Source organism: Panthera leo, chromosome E3 (genome assembly GCF_018350215.1).
Source record: "Panthera leo isolate Ple1 chromosome E3, P.leo_Ple1_pat1.1, whole genome shotgun sequence".
In the NCBI taxonomy this organism is placed as follows: Eukaryota; Metazoa; Chordata; class Mammalia; order Carnivora; family Felidae; genus Panthera; species Panthera leo.
In genome coordinates this window covers 5854784-5864494 of record NC_056694.1, presented here as the reverse complement: position 1 = coordinate 5864494, position 9711 = coordinate 5854784, and the positions used below count along the sequence as shown (strand labels likewise).

At 53.8% G+C, this 9711-nt stretch overlaps 1 long non-coding RNA gene across 1 annotated transcript; it reads left to right on the top strand.

Moving 5' to 3' along the window:
- The first annotated feature begins 212 nt into the window (after positions 1–212).
- On the top strand, positions 213–9571 carry LOC122209828. The gene is made up of 3 exons (XR_006197770.1): positions 213–284; positions 477–631; positions 9500–9571. It is a non-coding gene; the product is annotated as an uncharacterized LOC122209828 (long non-coding RNA).
- The last annotated feature ends 140 nt before the right edge of the window (positions 9572–9711 follow it).

Sequence of the window (9711 nt, the reverse complement as noted above, 5' to 3'; positions counted from 1 at the left end):
GATTCCAGTCCCAAAGGAGGTGGAGTGTGATTCCTGTAACTGAATTTCTCCACTGCCAAGTAACAGACTGCTCCCCAACAGCCATTCTGTTCTCTCTCCCAGTCCTGTGGGCCGGCGGGGCTCAGCAGGGCAGTTCTTCATCCCCCTGAAAGCCTCCAGAGAGAGGCTGGGCTGGTGTCATCCGGGGGCTCGACGGGACCGTGAGGCCACTGGGCTTCTCCCTGCTCCGCACAGTACAACAGCCTGCCTCTCCGGCTCATCTTCCCGGAGGGGACCTGGACTTGGTAGATGGGTGCACAGAGCTCCCCAAGGTGCAGGGTCCAGGAGGGGAGCAGCGGAGGCCGGCAGCCCTCTGGCAGGCCAGGCCCGGATGTGGCACATTCTAGTCACAGGGTCGGCTCCAGTGGGAGGAAGACCACGGGAGGGCATGAACACCAGAAGGCCGTGGTTCACCGGGCCACCAATCCCATCCACAGGTTGGTGCGACAGGGCAGTGATTTAACTCCTGGCTCAGTGAGTGGTGTCCTTAAAAGAGAAGAGGCCCGGATGCATGCATTTGCACACAGACGCCAAGTAAAGCCATGTGGAGGCAGACACAGAGTTCGAGTTCGTGTCGTCGACTTTGGCTCAGGTCAGCATCTCACGGTTTGTGGGTTTGAGCCCCGTGTCAGGTTCTGTGTCGACAGCTTGGAGCTTGGAGCCTGCTTTGGACTCTGTCTCCCTCTCTGCCTCTTCCTCACTTGCTCTCTCTCATACTCTCTCTCAAACTGAACATTAAAAACACACACACACACACCACAGCACAGCTCAGTGACTTCCCACAGTAGACATCTACTTGTCTCTCACACCTGAGCCTGACGTGGGCTCTGTGGCTGCTCAGCTCCACACGGTCATGCAGGGGCCCAGGCTCCTTCCAGCAAATGGCCCCACTCTCCCTGGGGGGGGCCTGGGATCCAGGGAAGGAGGGTTTGATGGGCCAGGCTCCCAGGGGTTGGGGGGCTGGGAAGCACAGTCCAGCTGTGTGTCCAGGAGGCACGCACTAGACAGTCCCTGCTTCCAGGACCACGGTGCACACAGATGTCCGCACGCCAAGGCACGACCTGGACGTGGAGGGGAGGGCCTGAGCGTGAGGCCTGGAGAGGCCTGGAGGGGAGAACTGGAGGGAAGAATGCCATCCTTGCAGGAGGCACAAAAGGACCTTGTCCTCTCTCACCATTGGCCCCTGGCCCCGGAGCCTGTGGCTGGTGCTCAGGGCAAGCTGAACTTGCATGCCGGTCTTGCCCTCCAGGGCTGGCGCTGCCTGGCCTGTGGCCCCAAGGGACTCACATCCTGGGCCTGGTGGCACAGGGAGGCAAGCCTGGACCCCAGGCCGGCTGCTGCAGTTTCCAAATCTTGCCCCTGGGCAAGTCTGCCTGTCCGCACCTCTCCCACTAAACCCCCTGCCCCTGGCCCTGATACAGCTCCCACCAGCCCATCCCTGGAGTCCCCCGTCAGGCTAGAGCCTGCCCCCTGATCCCGGCATGGCAGTGGAGTTCATTCCTGCCACCCCTCTGGAATTGGTTGGCATGCAGTCCTGGATATGAGCCCCGGTCTGTTTGTACAGCGTGGGGGCTGGAAGTGAACATTTCTCCCCAAATAACATCAACAGCAACCTGATTCAAACTGAGCCCGTGCCCGCTGTGAGCTATTAGCGCCTCCCCGACAGGGTTGGAAACTGGCCGACACTGTGGGTACAACTGACCCTCTGGGGGGGGCAGGGACAGGGAATGCAGACGTGCAGGGGCAGCTGAGGGAATGCACCCACTGCTCGGGCTCTCGGGAATGTTGCTGCCGCCACTCGCTGGGAAGAGGATGCGCTCGCTGCTGGCCTGCCGTCCAGTCGGCTGGACGGTGCAGCCCTGTGAGTTCCCCCGGAGCTGGCTTCTGGGGCAGGGGCGGCTCCTGGGCTTTCCAACCAGCAGCATTTGCTGAGCCCAGTGCTGACAATCTGGCCCTGGGGACCTGCCACAATCACGAGGGGACGGGGGGTGCTCCTCAGCTCCGGTCATCCCCCATGCTCAGGGTGTCACTTCAGTTCTGGACCTCAGAGGCTGTGTGATGTAAGGGGATTAGTTTAGGTTCAAATCCTGGCCTTACCTCTGCTGGGGAACCCTGAGCCAGTCTGCCAACCGCTCTGAACCTCAATTTTCTCATCCATAAAGTGGGGAGAGTAGCAACTACCTTGAGAGAGTGTCTGGAGGTATTAGAAAGCCCCTGTAAAGCATCAGCACCTGGAACACTCCAGAGAGCATGGCTGCTGTTGTCATGGCAACAAAGATGATACAGAGGACAGAGAGGCTCCCCTCCTCCACCTCCTGCCTGGCCTTGTCCAGCTGGATCCCAAGAAATGAAAGGAATACGAGCTGCCTCTTTTGGGTTATTCGTTTTGAGAAAACCTATCTTGGTGCCATTTTCATCTTTCCCTGGGTCTCATCTGTGAAGTGAATGGTGGGGGCCCCCCAGGCTCAGAAGTGTTGGGGTGGTAGGTCCGAATCATCAGAGTCCACAGCCCCCAGTGCTGACTCTCAGGGGGCAAGATGGGGCACTTCTAATTTGATGAGCTCTCCAGGTCACTAGGAACCACTGGCCAGGCAACAGCACGGGTGTCTGCTACACTGCTCCAGCTGTGATGCTCTACACGCGTAGGACACGTTCATCCCACGCGTAGGACACGTTCATCCCTCGTGTAGGACACGTTCATCCCTCAAGGGGAACTGCAGCCGGCTGCTGTCCTGGGACAGCCCTTAAGGACCATCCGACTCTCGTACAGGGGAGACAGAGGACCAGGGACAGGGAGGGATAGGCTTGAGCCGCAGCTCACAGCCTTACAAAGGCTTGATGGACACAGAGCTGCCCTGTCCTTCCCTCATGGCCCTCAACCCGAAGCCAGCATCCACTGCCCTGCCCACCTCTGTCCCTACATGTGCAGTGCCAGTCTGCATGGCTCACACCTCCACCGGCCTCTGACACAGCTGGACACAAAGGATGGGTACAGCAATCTGGCCTTCCTGTGTGGCATCGGCCTTGATGTCTCCCTAGGGCCTGTAGCTCTGGACGTAATCTCGTGCGATGGGTGCCCAGGGCTATGTCTGTCTGGTGGTCTATTGGGATTCAAAGTGGGTCTTTTTCCAGACCCCAGGGTGGGCTGCCTCAGCATGAGGACCCCTGAGACCACCGGTTCTGGGTCTGCCCGGACACAGAGGGGGTGCTCAGTAGATGATCTTGCTCACTCTGGAGAGAGCAAAGCCCCTTCACCACTACCGAGTTGTTTAATGTATTCACTTTTCCTGTGGTACAACACACATAAAATAGACCATTTTCACCATTTTTAGGCGCACAGGTCAGTGGCATTAAGCACGTTCACACCGTTGTGCTCTCCTCACCACTATCCATCTCCAGAACTTCTCCATCTTCCCCAAAATGAACCTCTGCACCCATTAAACTCTAACTCTCCATTCCCCTCCCCCTCAGCCCTGAGCACCACCCATCTACTTTCTCTCTGTATTGACAGCTCTAGGGACCTTGTACAAGTGCAATCAGACAACCTTTGTCTTTCTGTGAGTGGCTCGTTCCACCAAGCTGTGTCCTCAAGGTTCATCTTGTTGTGACACGTGTCCGAGTTTCCTTCCCTTTTCAGGCTGAATAACATTCTATTCTATGTGATAGACCATCTTCTGTTGGTCCACTGGTCCGCTGATGGAAATCTGGTTGCTTTCTCTTGTAGGCTCGTGTGAGTAACTGTGAGTTAACAGCGCTAAAATCAAGTATTTCTTCAAGTCCTCGCTCAGCCCTTCCGGGTATATATGCAGGGTGGAAGCGCTGGGTTGTGTGGTGATCCCACGTTCACCTTTGGGAGGAGGTGCCGTTCTGTTTATCCAGCGGTGGGAGCACTGCGTGTTACGTTACAGCGGGGGGTGGGAGGCAAGGCGAAGGCAGAACAGGTTCAGAGGCGAGGAGCTCAGGCATCACCTGGAGGTGCTGGAGAGCTATTGGTACCCAGACCTCATCCCCACTTTGTCCCAAGCAGCTTTAGTTTGGAGCCATCCCTGGACCCCCTGTGCTCCCCAGGATGGGTCCTGGTCCTGGGGGAAGCCTCCCGGAGCTGGCCAGGACCTCAGTGACCTGTGCACATGGGTGGCTGCACCCAGATGGAGACAGACCAAGAGCTCACCTGTGTCCTGAGGGCCAGCCAGGCCCAGGGGACCCAGGAAGCACTTCCGATGGCCATCTCACCTCCCTCCCCACGGCGGCACCCTCTTTTGCAGGTGTTTGTAGGAGTCTAGGAGCCTCTGGCTTTCCAAACACAGAAGCCCCTTCTTCACTCATGTCCCCTCCAGCCCACTCATACATGGGTGGCTGTCCTCTTGAGCTCAAGCAAATGGTGCCCCTTTACACTCCCAAGGACCCTCTCATCTCAGGCACTCATGTCCGGCAGGCCCGTGGTGCCCTGAGGCCCGGTTTTGCTTCCCCAAGAATCACATCTTGAGTTTGGCCCAATCACAGACAATCTGTTCTAGTTCACCAAGAAACACCGAGTTAAGCGTTGCTTTTCCATGATTAACTATCTGGTTCTGCTCTTCAAACAACCTTCCTACTCTCCAGGCCTCAGTTTCTCTACTTGCCAGGTGAGGAGGTAGACTCAAGTTCTCTGAGGTGCATTCTAGTTCTTTCTTTTTAACTAAGTGGCTTGACTTTTCATGATTATTATTTTTAGTATGATTTCACTTCTTTTTCAGGGAAAACTTTCACAATGCCATTACTCACCCAGTCTTACACAGGCTGGCACAATGTGACCTGCTCCAGATGATTCAGGGTCACTCAGCAAGCTATTGTTCTGAGGGGTTGGTGCAGATCTCCCTCTGGGTGCATGAGCACGGCAGGCTGGCAGAGCTACGAAAGAGAGATTTGTGGTAGGAAGAGAGAAAAAGAAAGGAACCAGTATCTGTAAGAATACTGCATACCAAACCCTGTACCCCCTCTATTAGCTGTCTACTGCTTTGTAACAAATTGCCCCAAGAGCAGTGGTTTAAAACAACACATTTTATTTCATGTTTTTCTGTGGGTGAGGAATCTGAGCACAGCTAGCTGGGAGAGTTCAGCTGATAACCTCTCGCTGTAATCAAGGTGTTGGCTGGGGCTATGGTCCCATCTAAAGGCTCAACTGGGGTGGGTCCACTTCCATATCCAGTCACTTGGCTGTTGGCAGGATTCAGTTCTCTGAGGGCCTCAGTTCCTTCCTGGCTGTTGACCAGGACCTGCCCCCTGTTCCTTGCCATGCGGTCCCTCCAGAAGTTAGTTTACAAGATGGTGGCTCAATTCCCTTGGAGCGAGGGGAGAGACAAAAGTTGACAAGCAAGGTTGAAGTCACAGTCCTTTTGTATCCTAATCTTGGAAGTGACAGTTCATAACTTTTGCCATGTTCTATTTGTTTTTAGAAGTGAGTCACCAGGGTAGCCCACACTCCCCAGACCCCTGTGAAATCTCACAGGGCTTCCCACCATACTCCCCATCTGGTAGGATTTTTTATTTTTAGATAAGGCTCGAAGCCATGTCCTGATGCATCTCGTGGATGTGGATGCTGGATGTGAACCCAGGCTTGCTGGTTTCCAGGCCCACACTCTCCTACTTACTCCTACCGATCTCCCTTTCCCACTTAGCCACGACTGGGGGACTGCCACCTTCACAGGTTCCCCCACCCATCCTGCCATCCCACACACGCAACATCAGAACCTTCACCGCACACATAACCGAGGTGGGAGCCAGTGTAGTGGGGACCCCTTGAAACCTCATGCCACACAGTGCATGTCACGTGGGAGGCAGCTGGGCCTGAGTACCTCCAGCTCTGCGTGGGCTTGCTCTTGGTTCACACTTGGGTGGGACAGATCCGCATGTGCTGAGCACCAAGAGAACAGCCCTGTGGCCAATGACAGTGGGAGGCAGAGCATAAACTACTGGCTTCTACTTTCCGTCTACATTTGACTCCTCCAGGGACCTCATGTAAGTGGAATCATGCAGAATCTGCCTTTCTGTAACTGGCTTATTTCACAGCACAACGTCCTCAAGGTTCACCCATGTTGTGGCACGTGACCGCATCGCCTTCCTTTTTAAAGCTGAATACTATTCCATTGCGCGGATGGACCACATTCTGTTTATCCACTCATCTGGTGATGGACGTGTGGGTGGCTCCCACCTTTTGGCTCTTGTGAATGATGTTGCTATGCATACGGGTGTAAAAAATTTCTCTTTGAGACCCTGCTTTCAAGTGTTTTGGGTAAATACCCAGAAGTGGAATTACTGCATCATATGGTAGCTCTATTTTGAATTCTTTGAGGAGCCCATCCACTTCCTGTAGGCACTGCCATTTATGAATCTGCAGGGGAGCCAGGTGCATGGGGGAAAAGTCTAGCATTTCCTTCAAAAGGCGTTGGCAGCATGGCTCAGGCCGCGGAGGTGGGCGAGGCCCATCTGCCTTCTCACTTCCTTCAGGCTGTTGCTGGTGAAAGCTGACACTTTGATCTCATCAGATTTCCAAGGGAAAGAAGAAAGGAGCTTTGATGGGTAGGCAACATGACATGAATGCTCCTCGGGAGAAATCTCATGATTTGGGGAAGGAGAGATTTGGAGGAGGAGGGTGGCCTTTGCTCCATTCTGTGCAATCCGGGTCCTGAAGCTTCACCCCAAATGCCGCTTATAGCTTTTGAGATCCACCAGGCAGGCCAGGAAAAAGCAGAAATTCCGTTACTCAAAGTGTGGTTTAGTCGGGGCAAGAACTCAGCTCTGTGCATAATGAACAGACACTGGCTACGGCACCCCTGTAAAATGCATCAAGTCAAACCATCTGGACTCGAAACAATTGTTTCCATACACACAGGCCTCCAGGGGGCAAGTCTACTGTAATCCAACTTTTAAATGTAAAAAAACAAAACAAGAGCCTTAGTTGTATTTTTGGTGCAGAAGATTATCACCAATTTGCTGACGGTTTTGGAAACTATCTTCCAATGGATATGATGTGTCAAAGTTTCAGGGAAGAAAGGACATCCATGTGTGGTGGGAAGATGGGCCAGTGCAGACCAAGAGGACCCCCCTTTTGACACAACCAGCTTAGAAAAGCCTGTCTTGGGCTTGGCCAGATTTTTAAATCTGTGGGGAGAAGGGGAGGCCATCAGAGAGACGGCCAGGAGATGCTATGAAATCTTGCTTTGTAAGGAAACCTCCCTCTTCTGACCCTTCTCTTGGGCTGCTGGGCCCTGAATGGAGCCGAGAGCCTGCCCGCTGCTTTTGGGGCCAGGTCATTCCTGGCTAAACAATCCTGAGGTGCTCTGGGGGCATGCGGGGAGGAAATCTTGCCAAAGGTTCAGGTCAGGAAAAAGAAAGTCAGAGGGGCAGAAATTGGGTTGCCTCCCTGCCCCATGACCCAGTGGACTCAAACACGGGAAGGAGCACAGAGGCAGGTCGTGACACCATGACCCCGTCACGGGCCGGAGGTTCCGCTGACATCCCACGATCGGCACTGGCCGTAGGGGAGCAGGCCTCGGATTCCTGCCGCGAGGCCCCATGAGTCCATCATCAGAAGCTCTAGGGAGATCCAGGTTCGTACAAGGCCACACACTGAACTACCTCCTCTCTGAAGAATTAACTATGAAGCCCAGGACGGCTTCCTGGTGGACAGAAGGGCAGACTGAGGAAAGATGCCAGAACTCTGCAGTGTTTCCTATACTCTGTCTCTGTCTGCCTTCTCAGCTGCCCTAAAGATGGGAATCATGCCTCCTCCTGCTTACCAAACACCTTCAACGTGTCCGGCAGTCTCTATGTAGCATTTCATTTGATATGGACTGAATTATGCACCCCCCCCCCAAATTTGTATGTCAAGGCCCTGACCCCCCAGGACCTCATAATGTGACTGTATTTGAAGACAGGGTCTTTATTTTTTTAAATTTATTTATTTTGAGAGAGAGAGAGAGGACGTGCACACAAGTGGCAGAGGAGCAGAGAGAGAGAGAGAGAGAGGGAGAGAGAAAATCCCAAGCAGGCTCCGTACTGTCGCATAAAACCTGATGTGGGGCTCAAACCCACAAACCGTGAGATCATGACCCGAGCGGAAGTCAGAAGCTGAGTCTACTGAGCCACCCAGGTGCCCCACAGACAGGGTCTTTAAAGAGGTGATTAAGTTAAAACAGAGTCATTAAGGTGGGCTCTAATCCATTCTGGTTGGTGTCCTTGTAAGATGAGATCAGGACACAGACACACAGAGACCATATGAGGACAAAGGGAGAAGACGTTTGTCTATAAGCCACTGAGAGAGGCCTCAGCAGGAACCAATCCTCTTGACACCTTGATCTTGGACTTCCGGCCTCCAGGCTGTGACCCAATAGATCTCTGTTCTTCAAGCCTCTCAAGTCTGTGGTATTCTGTTATGGTGACCTGAGTTAAAGAATATATCTTTTTTTTTTTTTAATTTTTTTAACGTTTATTCATTTTTGAGAGACAGGGACAGAGCATAAGTGGAAGAGGGGCACAGAGAGAGGGAGACACAGAATCTGAAGCAGGCTCCAGGCTCCAAGCTGTCAGCAGCCCCAGGTGCCCCCAAAGAATCTATCTTTTAACCCCCCACAACAGCCCAGGGAGGTGGGTGACGTGAACAGCAGGGAGTAAGAGGTCTGGTGAGGTCAGACCCTTGCCCGGGACAGCCTGGCAGAGCCCCCCGAGCCAGTGGCTCCAGCACAGTCGGTTTCTTTCCTGGGATCGTTCCAGGCTGGACAGGCGGTACCCGCCTTGGCTGGGGTCTCCCTCCACCGTGACCTGTGGCTGAAGTTGTTTCTCCTCCAACTACGCCCTGAAACACTGTGTCCTCGGTGACCACGTGGGCTGAATCGATGCCTTTGTTTCCCAATTCATGAACTGTAGGCGGCAAGAACGAGAGCGGGGCAGCCGGGCCAGGGTCTGAGCCAACAGCATTGCTTAGGTCAGCGAAGAGCGAGCCAGAGGGTCCCTGGAAAGTCTCGGGCACTTGATGGTGGCCAGTGGCGTGGCTTAAAGGCTAAGGGACGGGGCCAGAATAGCCGTGTCTCATCTTGGTGTGTGGGTCTGAACCAGAGGTGGTAGCAATGTTACAGCACAGACAGGGCCCGTCTGCTCCACACTGAGCCCTTTGTCGACCAAGGCCAGACCTCTGGCTGCTGGCTGCGAAAATTCCAAGTGCTTTAAAGTCCTACCTTAGGAAGTTTCTACTGGTGGAATTTATAGTTCACATTCATTTTCAGACCCCCCCAGTGACAAGCAATGGGCGCCTGTAGCCTATACCAACATCCCATCAATACCTACCTCCCCAGGAGCTCCAAACATGTGTCTCCTTCCCAGAGACCTTAAAACCCCATCAGTATCACTGTCCCCATGGGTTAAAGAGAAGGCAGGGAAATGCTCTTCCTTCTTGAATCGTGTTATTTATTATTTGTTTTCCTAGTGGTTCCTGCTTCCTGGAGACAGCATCATCACGTGTATGCCTGGTATGCGCTTTCTTTCCTGGGGGCCGGGATGCTGGGTGGTAAAGTCAAAGACTGGGACTTCCCCTTGGAGAAGACAGAGCACTTCTGCTGCGTTGCCCCCAAGAATCCGTCATAATGCATCAGGCACGATTTCGTCCGTGGAGTTTGGAGTGGAACAAAATTGCTTACC